The 18,296-nt window shown below is 37.5% G+C and overlaps 1 protein-coding gene across 10 annotated transcripts in view; it reads left to right on the top strand.

Annotated features, from left to right (window-relative positions):
* The first annotated feature begins 1,037 nt into the window (after positions 1–1,037).
* The window catches only part of LOC131026661 (protein ANTHESIS POMOTING FACTOR 1), a 161,802-nt gene continuing 144,543 nt past the window's right edge, over positions 1,038–18,296 (top strand). For 3 of the 10 annotated variants that reach the window (XM_057956594.2, XM_057956589.2, XM_057956588.2), the window contains exons 1-2: positions 1,065–1,146; positions 1,333–1,437. The gene's annotated coding sequence lies outside the window, so the exon portion shown is untranslated. Of the gene's footprint in view, positions 1,438–18,296 lie in introns of all 10 variants that reach the window. The other 7 variants (XM_057956585.2, XM_057956593.2, XM_057956592.2 and 4 more) reach the window with 5 other exon arrangements.

The following is an 18,296-nucleotide window of genomic DNA, read 5'->3' as shown; positions in this document are numbered from 1 at the left end:
CGAGAAATTCTTAGAGATTTCAGAGAGTACTCTATTCGACATGTTTTCAGGGAATCAAATCAGGCGACAAATTTTCTCTCCAATAAAGCCATTGATCAAACCGAAGATTAGATTATTTTTGACGAGGTGGCAAGATTTGGACAAAGTGTTGATCACAAACAATAAGAACAAAGTATGCAACTAAACTAGAAGTGACAGTTTAGCTGCGAAGCTCATAGATTTTTTAGAATGTGAGAAGCTCCAGAATGTTCTTCGAACCCCTAATTATCTCTAGTCGACAGTTGCTTTGAAAGCATACTGAAATGGCGAGTGAATGGGTTACTGTTCAAGGTGTTGAATGTTCTTGTGATCAGGATTTAGTGGAAGCACAAATCATAGACCTTTTCGACTCAGAGGGAGAAGTCATATTTAATGTGATCAAGGACATCATTGGAGATGGAGTCGTGACATTGAACATGTGCACAATGCCTTCCTATTGGAGAAGTTCATCTACATGGTGGCTAGAACAACGAGCAACCATGAGGCAATAGAGAAGGTCATCAACATGATGGTTGTTGATTTGCACAAAGGGAAAGCATTGTAAGCTCTAAAGGACCTGAACACGACTAGCTTTGAAGGACTTGTGACATATGCTTTTAAAGTAGAAGACATCATAAAAAACAAGGATATGCATAACACTATTATGGCTTTGAGAGATGGCCTAGGAAAGAATAATTTGGAGCTATATGAATATATGGTGTCTGAGAATGGTCATATGTTTTCTGATGCTCAAATTGAGAGAGCACAAGTGATCATTGATGCCATCAAGACCTTATTGTTCTCCCTTTGTGACTAGATGCAATCTCTTTTAAATCAATATAATGGTAGCTACCCCTAAATAAGAATTTGGAGAAAAAATAAACAAATAATATGATACAATCTATAATATTATATTGTAATAATAAAAATAAATAATTTTTAATAAGTCAATTAGATTCCAGTGAAAAAGGATATCTTTTTATAATGAATTAAAAACAGCCCGTTGCCTATAATTCTATTGGAGAACCAAAATTTAACCTAAATATTAACATTAGAAGTTTTGCAATTTTGTTAGCAATGGCGGCTAAATATATTTGTTGGCTAGCTACTCTCTTGTAGGAACACCAGGTTAGATCTGCTTCCACCGTCGAAGTGTAGCAAACATAGAGTAGGATTAAAACATATATTAACATTAGAAGTTTTGCAATTTTTTTAGCAATGGCGGCTAAATATATTTATTAACATTAGAAGTTTTGCAATTTTTTTTTAGCAATGGCGGCTAAATGTATTTGTTTTCTAGCTACTCTCTTGTAGGAACACCAGGTTAGATCAGCAAATTCTTTAAACCATATCATATTTTTTAAAGTGAATTTTCACGGTACATAGAGCGTAACCGGTCCACATCGGTTTCCATAGCCGGTACGTACTCTGAATCCTTCATCATATTTCTACATTATCAGCAGATAGAATCAATATACATCAATGTGAATTCCCATTAAAATGTTGGAATAAATCACAGAATTATTGTTCCTGAAATTCGTTACTTTTTGTTTCTTTTTTCCATCTCATTGGATTCATGCAGCCAAACCCAGTGATAGATTCTTTGGTCTACTAGAAAACGATTTAGGTTAGAGAAGGAGACTGTAAACCTGTCAAATGACAGTTGTTGGCGTTCAGTTGAGCCCTTGACCTTGATTTCGAATTAATTATAATGGCGTCCCTGAAACATTTTTAAGCCAAGGTTCTTGACTTTTTGGGGGGCACATAGACTTCTTCTAAGGAAAAAACAATGCATTACATTAGCGAAAGAAGATTGGAACTCCACGGATTCAAATTCCTTGCCCAATCTATGTACTAAATACTAGACCTTACAGTATATATTGAGGACCACTGGAACTGTACCGTGAAAATTCACTTTAAAAATTATAATGGCGTCCCTGAAACGTTTTTAAGCCAAGGTCTTGACTTTTTGGGGGGCACATAGACTTTGTCTAAGAAAAAAACAATGCATTACATTAGCGAAAGATGTTAGTTTTTAGTAATCAGATAAGCATTAAGAAACAGAAAATCAGAATGCAAGATAGACAAACACAAAATCAACACATGACACACAAATACCATGGGAAAACCTCCCTCTTGGAGGTGAAAAACCCAGCAACACTTTTCAAATCTTTATTAGCAATAATCTGTAGGTATCTTTACACCCAGAACAACAATATATATGCACAGATGAAACCAAGCTAGGGCACAGCAGTGTGATGAACTTATCTGCTGATCAAGAAGAATATAAACACAGTTCGCTGAGTTCACTGTGCCTCTAATGGTGTTCGCTGTGCTGCTAATGATGTTCGCTGAAGTGCAAGGTATATTCGCCAGTGATCACTGATGTTAGGTTGCGGATAACAAGTTTGTTATGTTCACCAATCAATGTCACAAATTCCCTGATGGCAGATTGCATATATATAGAGATCATTCGCTGATTATCATTGTGTTGTAAGGCATCAATATGTTGAAATTATAGCTAAGTTCGGATTACTTGTAATTATAGCTTGCTATGAATATTGGGCAAGACCTATATAATGTAACTTGTGGATAGGGCAAGACCTATTTAATGTAACTTGTATTAAAACGTGTTGGAGTTGACCTATATTAAAATCACTTGTAACGTGAGGGCTATTTCAGTTTTGGCGCCAACCTTAAAGCATTGAATTGTAATTAAATATGATTTTCATGCAAGCCAACTTGGGAGAATTAAAAGGCTAAGTCTCCTATATATACAAGGCTATCAATCATTGTATGACACAACACACTCAAGCGAATTACTTCTCTAATCCTGCAAGTCATCTAAGTATTCAGCGAATCCTTCTAAGAGATCAGCAAATTCTTCTTGAAGACAACAACCATCATCTAGAAGACAGCGAACACCACTGAGTGACTGCGAACTGGTTTCAAGTGGCAGCAGTCATCATTTGAAGATCAACGAACTATTCTTGAAGGCTGTGAACACCATTCTAGGATCAGCAAACTTCATCCCTGGGACAACAACTTTTGTATTGCAGATAAGTTCATCATTTCAGCATGCCCTAGGTTAGAAGTATAACTGTGATTAGGTTGCTTTTAAAGAGTGAAGCTCATTGTAAATTAAATTGGTGTTGCCCAATAAAGATCTGAGATTAGTGGCTGGGTTTTTCACCTCCAAGAGGGAGGTTTTCCTAGGGTATCTATGTGTTTTGTGTTTGTTCTTCATTGCTTTCTGATTTCTGTTGTTTATTGTTTAATCTGAGTGCTAAAATTAACATGGTATCAGAGCAGGTTCCTTCTATAAAGCCTAATAGCTTGAAGGTAGATCTTGTATTACTTCTTTTGCAGGACTAGGGCTAGCATGAATCAACAACGAATCTGGACAATATATCTGCTTGTCAAATTGAGGGCATCGATGGGGCCATAACAAGAACATGAAGGGTTCAATCTTTGTATACAGTTGTTCTTACTCCTCTACCCTCATTTGCTTACCTCTGTTAAGAAAGGTTTGGAGACTTGTATCTGCCTGCCTTGTCGTTATTGGTATTAGTTCTTTTTTTTACAACCCTAGTTTGGGATCTTAACTAGTGCACATGGTTCTCTTGCTTGTTAACTATTTCATCAGAGAGTGCCTTCATATGTTGGTTTGTGCACTTGTTTCCTTCTAGCTTCAGATCTTAAGTATTTCCTTTATTCCATTAAGGGCGGTATAATTGTCATCCTAAGGATTGTAACCATCACCCTAGTTCTTGCTTTAAGAATTTGTTCTAATCCTTAGTTCGGATTGTTGAAGTTGGTATTCGGATTGTCTTACTCTCTATTTTGAGTATGTTTATCTCTCATCCTTCCTGATGTGATTTGCTATGAATATGCAATGATCCAAATTGATGCATTGATCTGAATATATCATCCTTGCCAGTTAATATTATCAGCATCCGTTGCAGATATAAAACTAGGAGTATCCTGACGGATACATCAGCAAGCATAAGATTGAAAGATGAATGAAATTTATAGGAGATTTAGAAATATGGAACATTAGTTGAAAACATATAATTGTTGATTGTAACTAGGGTATAGGGGTTCGGATTGCCTTAAGGCAACATCCGAACTCCTTTAGGACCGGGTCCTACCCTAACGTGGCCCTATCCTAAATCCACGCTTCAATTAAATATTAGCACCAAATAACATTAGCGCCTAAAATATAAGGAGGCCGACTTCAAGAAAGGGCCGACCTTAATAAAGTAAAGAGGCTTATAAATAAAGATCATTTTGCAAGTCAATATCATCAAGTTCAATTAAAATCAGAATGCAAATTAGCTCTGCTGTGCGAACCTAAGGAAGAGGGCAAATTATTCAGTTTGGTGTAATATTGTCCAAGGAGACATAGCATATCTTGAGGCAAGTCATTGAAGCATACAAGGACAGATTTGATATGTCAAGATCAGATTCAAGCTAAGTATTGTATTGTTATTTAGAGGAGAATATATAATCTGACCTGTGGGTCTTTCATGCTGGGTTTTTCCTCCTTGGAGGTTTTCCCAGGGTATGCTTGTTTGTCTTCTATCATATTTTTGATTTATGTTGTCTTACTAAGTTCTGCAAATCTGATTACAATCTAGGGCACAATTTAATGCATGTTGGTTCACTAAACTATTGCAAATCTAATACAAACCAGGGCATAATTGAATAAGATAAATCTGATTATCATACCTAGGGTTTAAATTAACATGGTATCAGAGCTCTAGGTGTTACTAACTTCTGATTTTAGCAGATCAATTGTTGCATATAGCTGTTGTTTGTGTTCAGATTAAAGATGTCAGGTTTAAAGGCTGAAGATAGGCTTGAGGGAGCCATTGACTTTGCTGCTTGGAAAGTTCGTATTCTGTTGATCCTTGAAGAAAATGACCTACTGAAATTTGTAGAAGAAGAAAGGCTGTCTCCTCCAGAAGATGCTGAAGAGCTGAAACTGTTCAAGAAAGATTCCCTCAAGGCTAGAAGGATCATAATTGAGTCCGTCAAGAATCATCTTGTCACTGTCATATCAAAGTTTACATCTGCCAGAGAAATGATCAAACACTTGGAGGGGATCTATGAAGTCAACAATCTCAGTAGGGCTCTTGCCCTAAGACAACAACTTCTACACATAAAAATGAAAGAAGAAGATTCAATCATAGCCTACTTCATGAAGATCAATGAACTAAAGGACAAGCTAAGCACTCTTGATTGCCAAATCTCAGATAAAGACCTTGTTATGATTGCATTAAATGGTCTACCAGATGAATGGGAACCATTCATTCGTAGCATTGGTGGAAGAGCTGATCGTCCCAACTTTGAGCGTCTTCAATCTGATTGCATCGAAGAGGAATCTCGAATTGAGGTAAGAGGAAAACTCAAAAACTCTCTCAAAGATAATCATGTTCTCTTATCTAAATCTAGGAAAGGTGGTCATTGGAAGAAAGAAAAGAGAAGCAAAGATTTTAGATCCTCCTCCTATGATCCAAGGAAAAAGTCAAGAGATTCCTCTCACATTCGTTGCTTCAGATGTGATAAGTATGGTCACTATGCCAGAGATTGTCAAAATGACTCAAAGGAAAGGGAAGCTAACTTAAATGAGGTTGCCGAACAAAGTGAAGACTACCTTCTTATCTCTGCTCTTTCCAGCAATGTTCCTACGGATAGCAATTCGTGGATACTTGACAGTGGTGCCTCCAGACACATCTCAGGATTTCGTGAGCATCTCTCAGATCTGATTGAAAAAGACACCAATCTTCATGTTGTAATCGGTGATGATGCTCGATACTCGGTAAAAGGTTCTGGTACTACCTCTCTAAAACTAGATTCTGGTATTTCCTTACAACTCTGTGATATTCTATTTGTACCTGGTATTAAAAGAAATCTTATTTCTATTTTGGCTTTAGAAGATAAGGGTTTGCAAATAGCATTTTCTGAAGGGAAAGTACTCGCTTGGTCTAAGAAATCTAACTTCAAATCTGCTCGTATTATTGGACATAGATGTGATAGTTCATATAAGCTTGCAGCCAATCCAATTCAAGCTCTCATTCATGAGACCCCTGAATCATGCAAGCTATGGCATAGAAGATTGGGTCATCTTCACTTTCAAGCTCTTCCCACTCTCGGTAAAATGGTCAAACGTATGCCTAATCTCAATTTATCTCATGATGATGCTTGTAAAGGTTGTGCAATGGGTAAGAATGTAAAGAATTCCTTTCATAAAAGCGATAGTAGGGCTAAAGAAAGGTTAGAACTTATTCACTCAAATTTATGTGGTCCCATGTCAGTAGCATCTCCTAGCGGGTTCTTATATTATGTTATCTTCATAGATGATTTCTCTAGGAAAACATGGATCTATTTTCTTAAATCTAAAGAGTCTGAAGAAGTCCTAAACAGATTTAAAGAATTCAAAGCCTTAGTTGAAAATATTACAGGAAATCGAATTAAATGTTTGAGGTCTGACAATGGAGGTGAATACACCTCAGGTAGCTTCTATGACTTTTGTGTTAAAGCAGGAATTAAGAGGGAGTTCTGTGTTCCCTACAACTCTCAGCAAAATGGAGTTGCTGAAAGAAAGAACAGGACCATTGTTGAAGCTGCAAGAGCCATGATTCATGATCAAGACTTGCAACCTTTTCTATGGGTAGAAGCATCCAAAACCGTAGTTTATATTCAGAATAGATGTCCTCATCAAGTCCTAAAGAATGTAACACCTGAAGAAGCATTTTCAGGAATCAAACCTGACATCAGTCACCTAAGGATATTTGGAAGCCCTGTGTATGTTCATGTGCCTAAAGAAAAACGAACCAAGCTAGATCCATCTGGAAAGAAAGGCATCCTAGTAGGATACAACAAATCTTCCAAAGCTTTCAGGATCTACATTTCAGGTCAAAGGTATGTTGAGGTAAGTAGAGATGTAACCTTTGAAGAAGATATTGCTTTCAAAAGATCTAAAGGTTCATTAATCAACAATGATGATATGATGATGGAAAAACAAGATTCAATTGTTGATGCTAACCCTGAGTTACAGGAGGAGTCTACTGATCTCCCAGATCAGGAAGTTCAGAATGACTCATTAGAACCCATGCAATCTACAGATATACCTTAGGATAGAGTGGTCTGCAAGAAGAGACCACTCTGGGTTAGAAATACAATTCAAGATGCTGAAGGGTTTGCTGCTCCCAGAGGAACCTTCAGAAACAGCAAGAGTGTCCAAAATCACGCCAACTACATTTCTGTGATGTGCAATATAATTGAGTCTGAACCCCACAATATCGGTGAAGCTATGTCCCATCATGCTTGGAAATTAGCCATGGATGAAGAGTATGGGTCTATCATCAAGAATGATGTTTGGGACATTGTACCCAGACCCAAAGGTAAGTCTGTCGTTTCCTCTAAATGGTTGTTTAAAATTAAACATAATGCTGATGGTAGTATTGAAAAATATAAAGCTAGGTTTGTAGCTCGTGGTTTTTCTCAAAAGGAAGGAATAGATTATGAAGAAACCTTTGCCCCTATTGCTAGATATACCTCTATTAGGTCTATAATAGCTATTGCTGCAGCCAAAGGTTGGGAGCTGCATCAAATGGACGTTAAGACAGCTTTCCTCAATGGAGTCATTGAGGAGGAAGTCTATATTGAGCAACCAGAAGGTTATGTAATCCATAAAAGAGATTCTCATGTTTGTAGGTTGAAGAAAGCCTTATATGGGCTCAAACAGGCTCCTCGCGCTTGGTATGAAAGAATTGATAAGTACTTACTAAGTTTAGGGTTTTCCAAGAATGATGCTGATGCTAACATTTACTTGAAAATTTATAATAATAAGATGCTTATTTTAGTTTTGTATGTAGATGATTTATTTCTCACGGGTGAAAATAAATTAATCATAAGATGTAAAAAGGAATTAGCCTCAGAATTTGAAATGAAAGATATAGGCCTAATGCACTACTTCCTAGGGTTAGAAGTATGGCAAAGAGCTAATGAAATCTTTCTAAGTCAGGGAAAATACACTATTGATATTTTGAAAAGATTTAGAATGATGGATTGTAAACCTATGCGTACTCCTATGGAATCTAACTTAAAAAAGTTAAGTGTTTTTGCAGCTAACTCAGATTTTGCAGATCCTTCTGAGTACAGATAGTTGATTGACTCCCTGATGTACCTAGTTAATACTAGGCCAGATATCTGCTATGCTGTAAATGCTCTCAATCAATTCATGAGCTCACCGAAACATGTTCACTTGGTTGCTGCCAAGCACATTCTAAGATATCTACGTGGCACAATTGGTTATGGGCTGAAGTATACACTTAATACCCCAATCCTCCTGAAAGGCTACTCAGATTCAGATTGGGCAGGAAGTGTCAAGGACAGGAAAAGCACTTCAGGCATCTGCTTCAACTTTGGCTCCGCAGTAATCTCTTGGGCATGCAGGAAGCAATCTTCGGTAGCATTAAGCACTGCAGAAGCTGAGTACATTGACGCATCTGTTGCATCCAGAGAAGCAGTGTGGCTCCGTAAGCTTCTTGTTGGATTATTTGGTCAAGTCAATGATCCTACCACCATTCATTGTGATAATCAAAGTTGTATAAAGATGTCAGTAAATCCTGTATTTCATGATCGGTCCAAACATGTGGAAACACACTATCATTACATTCGGGATATGGTGCAGAGAGGCGCCATTCACCTAAAGTACATTAGCACAGATGAACAAATTGCTGACATCCTTACCAAACCCTTATCCAGAGTGAAGTTCGAGTACTTCAGAGATAGACTCGGTGTCATGGAAAACGGAACCCTGATTGAGAGGGAGCTTCAATCTCAGTGACTATTGGTAGCACTTTGAATCATTCTTTGCTTGTGTGCAAGAATGAATTTCATCCAATCTATGCTTGTGTGCTAGATGGATAGTTGTAATAATGTAAAGACCCACTGATGTATTACACTTTTTATGCTTGTGTGCTAGAACCATCCTATGCTTGTGTGCTAGGTGGAAGATGTAATTCTATGCTTGCGTGCTAGATCCATTCTATGCTTGTGTGCTAGATGGAACGTAAAAGGTTCAGATTATGTATTCTCCTCCTCCCTAGTTAAGAGGGAGTGTTGATTGTAACTAGGGTATAGGGGTTCGGATTGCCTTAAGGCAACATTCGAACTCCTTTAGGACCGGGTCCTACCCTAACGTGGCCCTATCCTAAATCCACGCTTCAATTAAATATTATCACCAAATAACATTAGTGCCTAAAATATAAGGAGGCCGACTTCAAGAAAGGGCCGACCTTAATAAAGTAAAGAGGCATATAAATAAAGATCATTTTGCAAGTCAATATCATCAAGTTCAATTAAAATCATAATGCAAATTAGCTCTGCTGTGTGAACCTAAGGAAGAGGGCGAATTATTCAGTTTGGTGTAATATTGTCCAAGGGGACATAGCATATCTTGAGGCAAGTCATTGAAGCATACAAGGACAGATCTGATATGTCAAGATCAGATTCAAGCTAAGTATTGTACTGTTATTTAGAGGAGAATATATAATCTGACCTGTGGGTCTTTCATGCTGGGTTTTTCCTCCTTGGAGGTTTTCCCAGGGTATGCTTGTTTGTCTTCTATCATATTTCTGATTTATGTTGTCTTACTAAGTTCTGCAAATCTGATTACAATCTAGGGCACAATTTAATGCATGTTGGTTCACTAAACTACTGCAAATCTAATACAAACCAGGGCATAATTGAATAAGATAAATCTGATTATCATACCTAGGGTTTAAATTAACAATAATGAATAGTGTCCTTTAATCATTGGTGTGATAGGCATGTAAAAGTAAGATGCCTTAGTCATCCTATTCAGTAGCTATGCCTAATGATGGCCTTACTATCTTCATATTATGATCTGATCCTTAATGATACTTGCTGCATAGTTCTGATGCACCATATTCTATCTAATTCTTGAAATGCTCAATAGTCTTGCTGCTTTGGAATTATATACTCTTATGGTGTGTCTCTTGATTTGCATCAAATCTTTTAACATCGTATGGACTGTATTTTTTGTTCTATGAGTGTTTTATGTTTGGATAAGGTTGTCATGTAGGGTTGTGACTGTGCAACTCTTGGTTCTCATCAGCTCTTCGTAAAGCTTTCATGATCTTTGTTATACTTTGCTCTGCTCCTCTTGTGTAGAGGATTGCCTTTAGCTCTAATGCATTTTCTGTCATGGCTTTCACTATCCTCACAATATTCATTGTGATATTATCTCTTCAATTTGAGCATACTGCCTATTACATTTTTTTTGAAGTAAGTATACTCTTGATGATTAAACCTTAGATCAATGAGGTATCTAACTTAGTTCTTTTGATCACATGTTTGTGTTCAACTACATTGTGTATCTTTTGAGTGGTTGATACTCATATTTGATTTTACGCACTGGCTGGAAAGGCAATTTGGTTTTTATACCTTGCTTATGGATTTTGTAATATGTTAGATTGTCAAAGTTTTCTGAAGTCATCCACTTGCCTTAATTTTCTGATCAGATCAAGCACGACTATCTCTCTGTTATGGAAAACAATTTTTACATTAAAGAATGTTGTGTAGTGAGTGAAGTTGATCATATTCTTTGGACTAGCAATGTACAAAATCCTTGTGTTATACTAACCGTTTTGAGCAATCTTTGCATATGTTGTCAATGGTGGAAGTCTAGTCAATAAAGAGATAATATCTTACATGTTCATGAATTTTCTTGTTAATTCATTCTATTGGGATATTGAATCATGTTTGATCCTAACATTGATGCTTCTCTTCAAGATAGTCTTGAACTATCATGCCTTCAAGCTTCAGAGAGAGCTTGGTTATAAGAGCCTACACAAACTCTCAGTTCATTCACTTGAAGGTATGGCATGATCATAAGGATTGTGCTATGGGTCCATTTCGTAAAAGTGAAGTAAGGAAAATATTGGCATTTCTCATTTTTTATGGAAACTTAGTTGGTTGCTTTCATTAGTTGATTCTTATCACAATCTTATATTAAGGAAGTTCCATGTTCCCTACAATCCTCAATAATTGTGTTAATAGAAGTATTGAGAAATATGAAGCTAGATGTATAGCTTTTGGTTATAAGGAAACACTTGCTCCTGTTGCTAGATATACTAATATTAGAATCATTATAGCTAATGTTGTAGCTAAAGGTTGGAAGTTGGATATAAAGACTACTTTTCTTAATTGAATAATCAGAAGAATATGAGATTCACTCAAGATAGAGAATTTCATGTGTGCAGATTGAAGAAAGCTCTATACGGCCTTAAGCAGGCTCTTCGAGCTTGGTACAAAAATGATTGATAAGTATTTGATTAGTTTAGGATCTTGCAAGAATGATGCTGATTCTAACCTTTACTTTAAAAGTATTCAATAGTGAAATGCTAATTCAGTTTTTTTATATGTGGATGATTTATTTCTAACTGTTGGAGATAGTCTCATCATTAGATGTAAGAAAGAATTAGCCACTGAATTTGGAATGAAGGATCTAGGCCTAATGCATTATTCTCTAGGACTAGAAGTATGGCAAAGATCTTATCCTTAGTCAAGAAAAATATGCCATTGATATGATGGATTGCAAACCTATGTCTACTCCTATAGAAATTGAGTTTATCTACAGCTAACTTTGATTTTGCAGATCCATCGGAGTACAGGTAGTTGATTGGATCCTCAATGCATCTAGTTAACACTAGACATAATATTTGTTATGCAGTGAGTGCCCTCATCCAGTTTATGAACAAACCTAAGCATGTTCATCTTGTTGCAACCAAGGATATCTTGAGATATTTGTGAGAAACAATTGGCTACGGGCTGAAGTATCCAATCAACACTATCATTTCCTTGGAAGGCTACTTTGATTTTGATTGGGAAGAATGTATTACTGACAGGAAGGACACTTTAGGAATCTGTTTCAGGTTGGGTTCAGCCGTGATCTCTTGTGCCAGCAGGTATCAGTTCTCAATTGCATTGAGTACAACGAAAGCTGAGTACATTGCATCAAGTGTGAAGCAATGTGGCTTCACAAAACTTCTTGCTAGGTTGTTTGGGCAACCTTGGGAATCCATAGCCATAAATTGTGACAATCAGAATTGTATTAAGATGTTTGTTAATCCTGTGTTTTATGACAGGTCAAAACATGTGGAATCTCATTATCACTACATTTGTGATATGATATAGAAAAGTGCAATTCAATTGAAATATGCCAGCTCTATTACAACTATTCTCACCAAGCCCCTTGCTCGAGTGAAGTTTGTGTATTTCAGAGAGAGACTTGGAGTTGTGGAGAACACAACTTTGGCTGAGAGGGAGTCTCAATCCTAGTGATGCATTAAGTTGCATCTTCCATCCTCTGTGGGCAATGCAAGGTGGAGTCACCCTCTGCGGGCAATGCAAGGTGACACTGGATCCTTCTCTGGGAGAAGATTGAGGTGAAAGATCTCCTCGACCCTCTGCGGGCAATGCAAGGTGGAACCACCCTTTGCGGAAAGCAAGGTGGTAGGTTATTCTTCTCAGTAGAGAAGTTTTGAGGTGTAAGACCTCTTCTCACCCTCTGCGGGCAATGCAAGATGGATATCATGAAAGAAGTTCATGATGTGTATATATATATTTGTGTGTATTCATTTCTTGTAGGTGTGCATAATAAAGTTTTGAATCCATCCTTTGTGGGCAATGCAAGATGGATATCATGGAAAGGTCCATGATTATTTGTTATTTGGCTAAAATCCTCCCTAGCTAAGAGGGAATGTTGAAATTATATCTAAGTTCGGATTACATGCAATTATAGCTTGCTATGAATATTGGGCAAGACCTATATAATGTAACTTGTGGATAGGACAAGACCTATTGAATGTAACTTGTATTCAAACGTGTTGGAGCTGACCTATATTAAAATCACTTGTAATGTGAGGGCTATTTCAGTGTTGGTGCCAACCTTAAAGCATTGAATTGTAATTAAATATGATTCTCATGCAAGCCGACTTGGGAGAATTAAAAGGCTAAGTCTCCTATATAGACAAGGCTATCAATCATTGTATGACACAACACACTCCAGCAAATTACTTCTCTAATCTGCAAGTCATCTAAGTATTCAACGAATCCTTCTAAGAGATCAGCAAATTCTTCTTGAAGACAACAACCATCATCTAGAAGACAACGAACACCACTGAGTGACTGCGAGCTGGTTTCAAGTGGCAACAGTCATCATTTGAAGATCAACGAACTATTCTTGAAGGCTATGAACACCATTCTAGGATCATCAAACTTCATCCCTGGGACAACAACTTTTGTATTGCAGATAAGTTCATCATTTCAGCATGCCCTAGGTTAGAAGTATAACTGTGAGTAGGTTGCTATTAAAGAGTGAAGCTCATTGTAAATTAAATTGGTGTTGCCCAATAAAGATCCGAGATTAGTGGCTAGGTTTTTCACCTCCAAGAGGGAGGTTTTCCTAGGGTATCTGTGTGTTTTGTGTTTGTTCTGATTTCTGTTGTTTATTGTTTAATCTGAGTGCTAAAATTAACACAATATGCCTTTGTTATATACAAGACACAAGTCTTCTTATCTCCCAAGTCGGCCTTGTATCTTGCCGCCAAAAACAATACTTGTATATTCAAATACATATGTGTTTTACCGCCCAAATTGGGCCTACCCCATTTACAAGTTACATGAGTTTGGGCCCAACCCAATTACATAATTGATCGCTCTAATTATCACAATATATTTTAAATTTTAATTGCCAAACACAACATTAAAATTTAATTAGGTTAGAATCCGATTCTAGCTATGTTTTTCAACCCTCCCTCTTAGCTAGGGAGGATTCTAGCAAATAGTGTAATCATGCATCATAAATTCATCTTACATTGCCCGCAGAGGATGAAAGTAAGTTGCAAGAAAACAACACTTTCCATCTTGCATTGCCCGCAGAGGATGGATCCACCTTGCATTGCCCGTAGAGGGTGGATGGGGTCTTTCACCTCAACCTTCTCCCAGAGAAGGAAATACTGTCACCTTGCATTGCCCGCAAAGGGTGACTCCACCATGCATTGCCCGCAGAGGGTGGAAGATGCAACTTAATGCATCACTGAGACTGAGACTCCCTCTTAGTCATAGCTGGATTCTCCACAATTACAAGCCTATCTCTGAAGTATTCAAACTTCACACGAGCAAGGGGCTTGGTGAGAATGTCTGCAACCTGCTCATCAGTGCTGACATATTTCAGCTATAAGGCACCTCTTTGTACAATATCACGAACATAGTGATAGTGAGTTTCCACATGTTTTGATATGTCATGAAACACAGGATTAGCAGACATTTTAATACAACTTTGATTATCACAATGAATAATTGTGGGTTCCCAAGGTTGTCCAAACAACCCAGCAAGAAGCTTTCGAAGCCACACTGCTTCTCTCGATGCAACACTCGATGCAATATACTCAGCTTCTGCAGTACTCAAGGCTACTGAGGACTGTTTCCTGCTGGCCCAAGAAATCATAGCAGAACTCAAACTGAAACAGATACCTGAAGTGCTCTTCCTATTGGTAACACTTCCTGCCCAATCAGAATTTGAGTAGCCTTCCAAGGTAACGGTAGTGTTGATTGGATACTTTAGTCCATAGCCAACCGTTCCACGCAAGTATCTCAGAATATGTTTGGCTGCAACAAGGTGAACATGCTTTGGCTTGTTCATAAACTGGCTGAGTGCACTCCTTGCATAACAAATGTTTGGTCTAGTGTTAACTAGATACATCAATGATCCAATCAACTGCCTGTACTCAGAAGGATCTGCAAAATCAGAGTTGGCTGTAGACAAACTCAATTTCTTCAAGTTAGTTTCCATAGGAGTAGACATAGGTTTGCAATCCAACATTCCGAATCTCTTCAAAATATCAACAGTATATTTTTCTTGACTTAGAATGATTTCATTAGGTCTTTGCAACACTTCTAATCCTAGAAAGTAATGCATTAGACCTAGATCCTTCATTTCAAATTCAATAGCTAATTCTTTTACACCTAATGATGAGACTATCTTCGCCAGTTAGAAATAAATCATCCACATATAAAACCATAATTAGCATTTCACCATTAAATACTTTAAAGTAAAGGTTAGGATCAACATCATTCTTACAAAACCCTAAACTAACTAAGTACTTATCAATTCTTTCATACCAAGCTCGAGGAGCTTGCTTGAGGCCATAAAGAGCTTTCTTTAATCTGCATATATGAGATTCTCTATTATGAGTCTCATATCCTTTTAGTTGCTCAATATAGACTTCTTCCTCAATGACACCATTAAGGAGGCAGTCTTTACATCCATCTGATGTAACTTCCAACCCTCAGCTGCAACAATGGCTATAAAAGTTCTAATAGAAGTATATCTAGCAACAAGGGCAAATGTTTCTTCATAATATATGCCTTCCTTTTGAGAAAAACCACGAGCTACAAATCTAGCTTTATATTTCTCTATACTACCATCCGTAGCATGTTTAATTTTAAACAACCATTTAGAAGAAACAACAGACTTACCTTTAGGTTTAGGTACAATATCCCAGACATCATTCTTGGTGATGGATTGATACTCTTCGTCCATAGCTAATTTCCATGCTTGTTGGTTCATGGCTTCTTCTATGCTGGATGGTTCAGACTCAATGATGTTGCACATCATTACAACATAGTTGGAGAACTTCTAAGGTCTCTTACTTTCTCTGAAAGTGCCACTAGGAGCTACAAATTTTTCTGCTTCTTGAATTGTGCTTCTAACCCAAAGTGGCCTTTTCTTGCTCACTGCAATATCTCTAGGTCCATCAGTTGGATCCAGAGGCTCAGGTGGATCACCATGCTCAATAGGTTCGGGAAGCTCAATAGACTCATTTTGAATCTCAGGGTTAGTATCAATGTCCATGTTTTGATTATCATTAACTTCTCTATCATCATTTACAAGGGAACCTTTAGATTTCTTAAAAGCAATATTTTCTTCAAAAGTAACATCTCTACTTACCTCAATATACCTTTGTCCTGGAATGTAGATACAAAATGCTTTGGAGGATTCACTGTATCCAACAAGGATACCTTTCTTCCCAGATGGCTCTAGCTTAGTTCTCTTTTCCTTTAGCACATGAACATAGACATGACTTCCAAAAATCCTCAGGTGACTGATATCCAGTTTGACTCCAGTGAAGGCCTCTTCAGGAGTCATGTTCTTCAGGACACGGTGAGGGCATTTGTTCTGAATGTATATTGCAATCTTGGATGCTTCGGCCTATAAGGAAGTCTGCAGATCTTGATCATGAATCATTGCTTTAGCTGCTTCAACAATGGCTCTATTCTTTCGTTTAGCCACACCATTTTGCTGAGGATTGTAGGGAATGCAAAACTCCCTCTTAATTCTTGTCTCTACACAAAAGTCATTGAAACTACTTGAGGTGTATTCACCTCCATTGTCAGATCTTAACACTTTAATCCTTTTACCAGACATATTTTCAGCTAGGGCTTTAAATTCTTTAAACCTACTTAGCACTTCATCAGATTCTTTAGATTTAGAAAGTAAATCCAAGTCTTTGTAGAAAAATCATCTATAAATGTAACATAGTATAGAAATCCGCTAGATGAAGGAACAAACATGGGTCCACATAGATTAGAATGAACAAGTGCTAATTTTTTCTTAGCTCTACTTTCACTTTTATGAAATGGACTCTTAGTGTTCTTACCTAATGCACAACCATTGCAAGTATCATCATGAAAATAACTAAGTTTAGGCATACCTTTAACTATCTTTTCAAGTGAGGGAAGTGCTTGAAAGTGAAGGTGGCCAAGCCTTCTATGCCATAGCTCGCTAGATTCGGGAGGTTCATGGATGAGTGCTCGAACAGGATTAGCTAAAAGCTTATACAAACTATCATATCTATTTCCAATAACATGAGCATATTTAAAACTAGATTTATTAGGCCAAGCAAGTACTTTACCCTCAGAAAATGCTATTTGATAACCTTTATCTTCTAGGGCAGAAATGGAGATTAAGTTTCTTTTAATTCCAGGAACAAATAAAATATCACTAAGATGCAAGGAGATACCAGATTCCAAATTTAAAGAAGTATTGCCAAAACCTCTTACCGAATATTGAGCATCATCACCAATTACCACATGAAGATTGAACTCTTTCTCCATTAAGTCTGAGAGGTGCTCCCGGTATCCCGTGATATGTCTGGATGCACCACTGTCTATCAACCAATTGTTGCTGTCAGTTGGCACATTGCTAGATAAGGCAAAAATGAAGAGGAAGTCTTCGTTAACCTTCGAATCTACAACTTCATTCAGGTTCGCTTCTCTTTGCTTGGGCAGATTCTGACATTCTTTAGCATAGTGTCCAAACTTATCGCATCTGAAGCAATGAACACGTGAAAGATCCCTTGGCTTCTTCCTTGAATCGTAAGCAGCAAGAGATTTGAAGTCTCTATCTCTTTTGAAGTTGTTCTTCTTCCAGTGATCACCCTTTCTTTTGACATGTTGAGATGCAAGCACATGATGATCACCTCCATGAGTGCCTTTGAGCATTCCTCTTCCAGCTAGGCGAGATTCCTCTTGAATGCAATCAGACCGGAGGCGATCAAAAGAGGGAAATTTAGCTCTTCTGCTTATGCTTTGAACAAATGGATCCCAAGAAACAGGGAGACCATTTAATGCAATCATGACAATAGCCTTGTCCACTACTTCACTTCCAATGGAGCTGAGTTGGTCCTTCAATTCCGAAATTTTCATCAAGAAGGACATGACTGAATCTCCCTTGCTCATCTTGATTTGAAGAAGTTGCTGCCTCAGAGTAAGAGCCCGACTGATGTTATTGATTTTGAACATTCCTTCTAGGTGTTTGAACATCTCCTTGGCTGAAGGTAACTTGGAGATGACTGGAATAAGATGATCCTTCACAGAATCAATTAGAAACTTCTTTGCCTTAAAAGCATTCTTCTTGAACCGCTTTAACTCTTCTGGATTTGAGGGTTCAGGCAGATCCTTGTCTTCCACAGATTGTAATAGCTCAACCTCTTCAAGGGCAAGAAGAATACGAACTTTCCAAGAAGTAAAGTTGAGAGCACCATCAAGTCTGTTCTCTACCTTCAGTCTTGTAACCATCTTGCAAAACTAAAACAACAAAAATGAAAGTGAAGGATAACTGATAATCTGATTACTTTATAATGAACCTAAAGCTCTGATACCATGTTAGTTTTTAGTAA

The sequence above is a fragment of the Cryptomeria japonica genome, chromosome 11 (genome assembly GCF_030272615.1).
Source record: "Cryptomeria japonica chromosome 11, Sugi_1.0, whole genome shotgun sequence".
In the NCBI taxonomy this organism is placed as follows: domain Eukaryota; kingdom Viridiplantae; phylum Streptophyta; class Pinopsida; order Cupressales; family Cupressaceae; genus Cryptomeria; species Cryptomeria japonica.
This window is presented reverse-complemented; position numbering and strand designations above follow the sequence as displayed.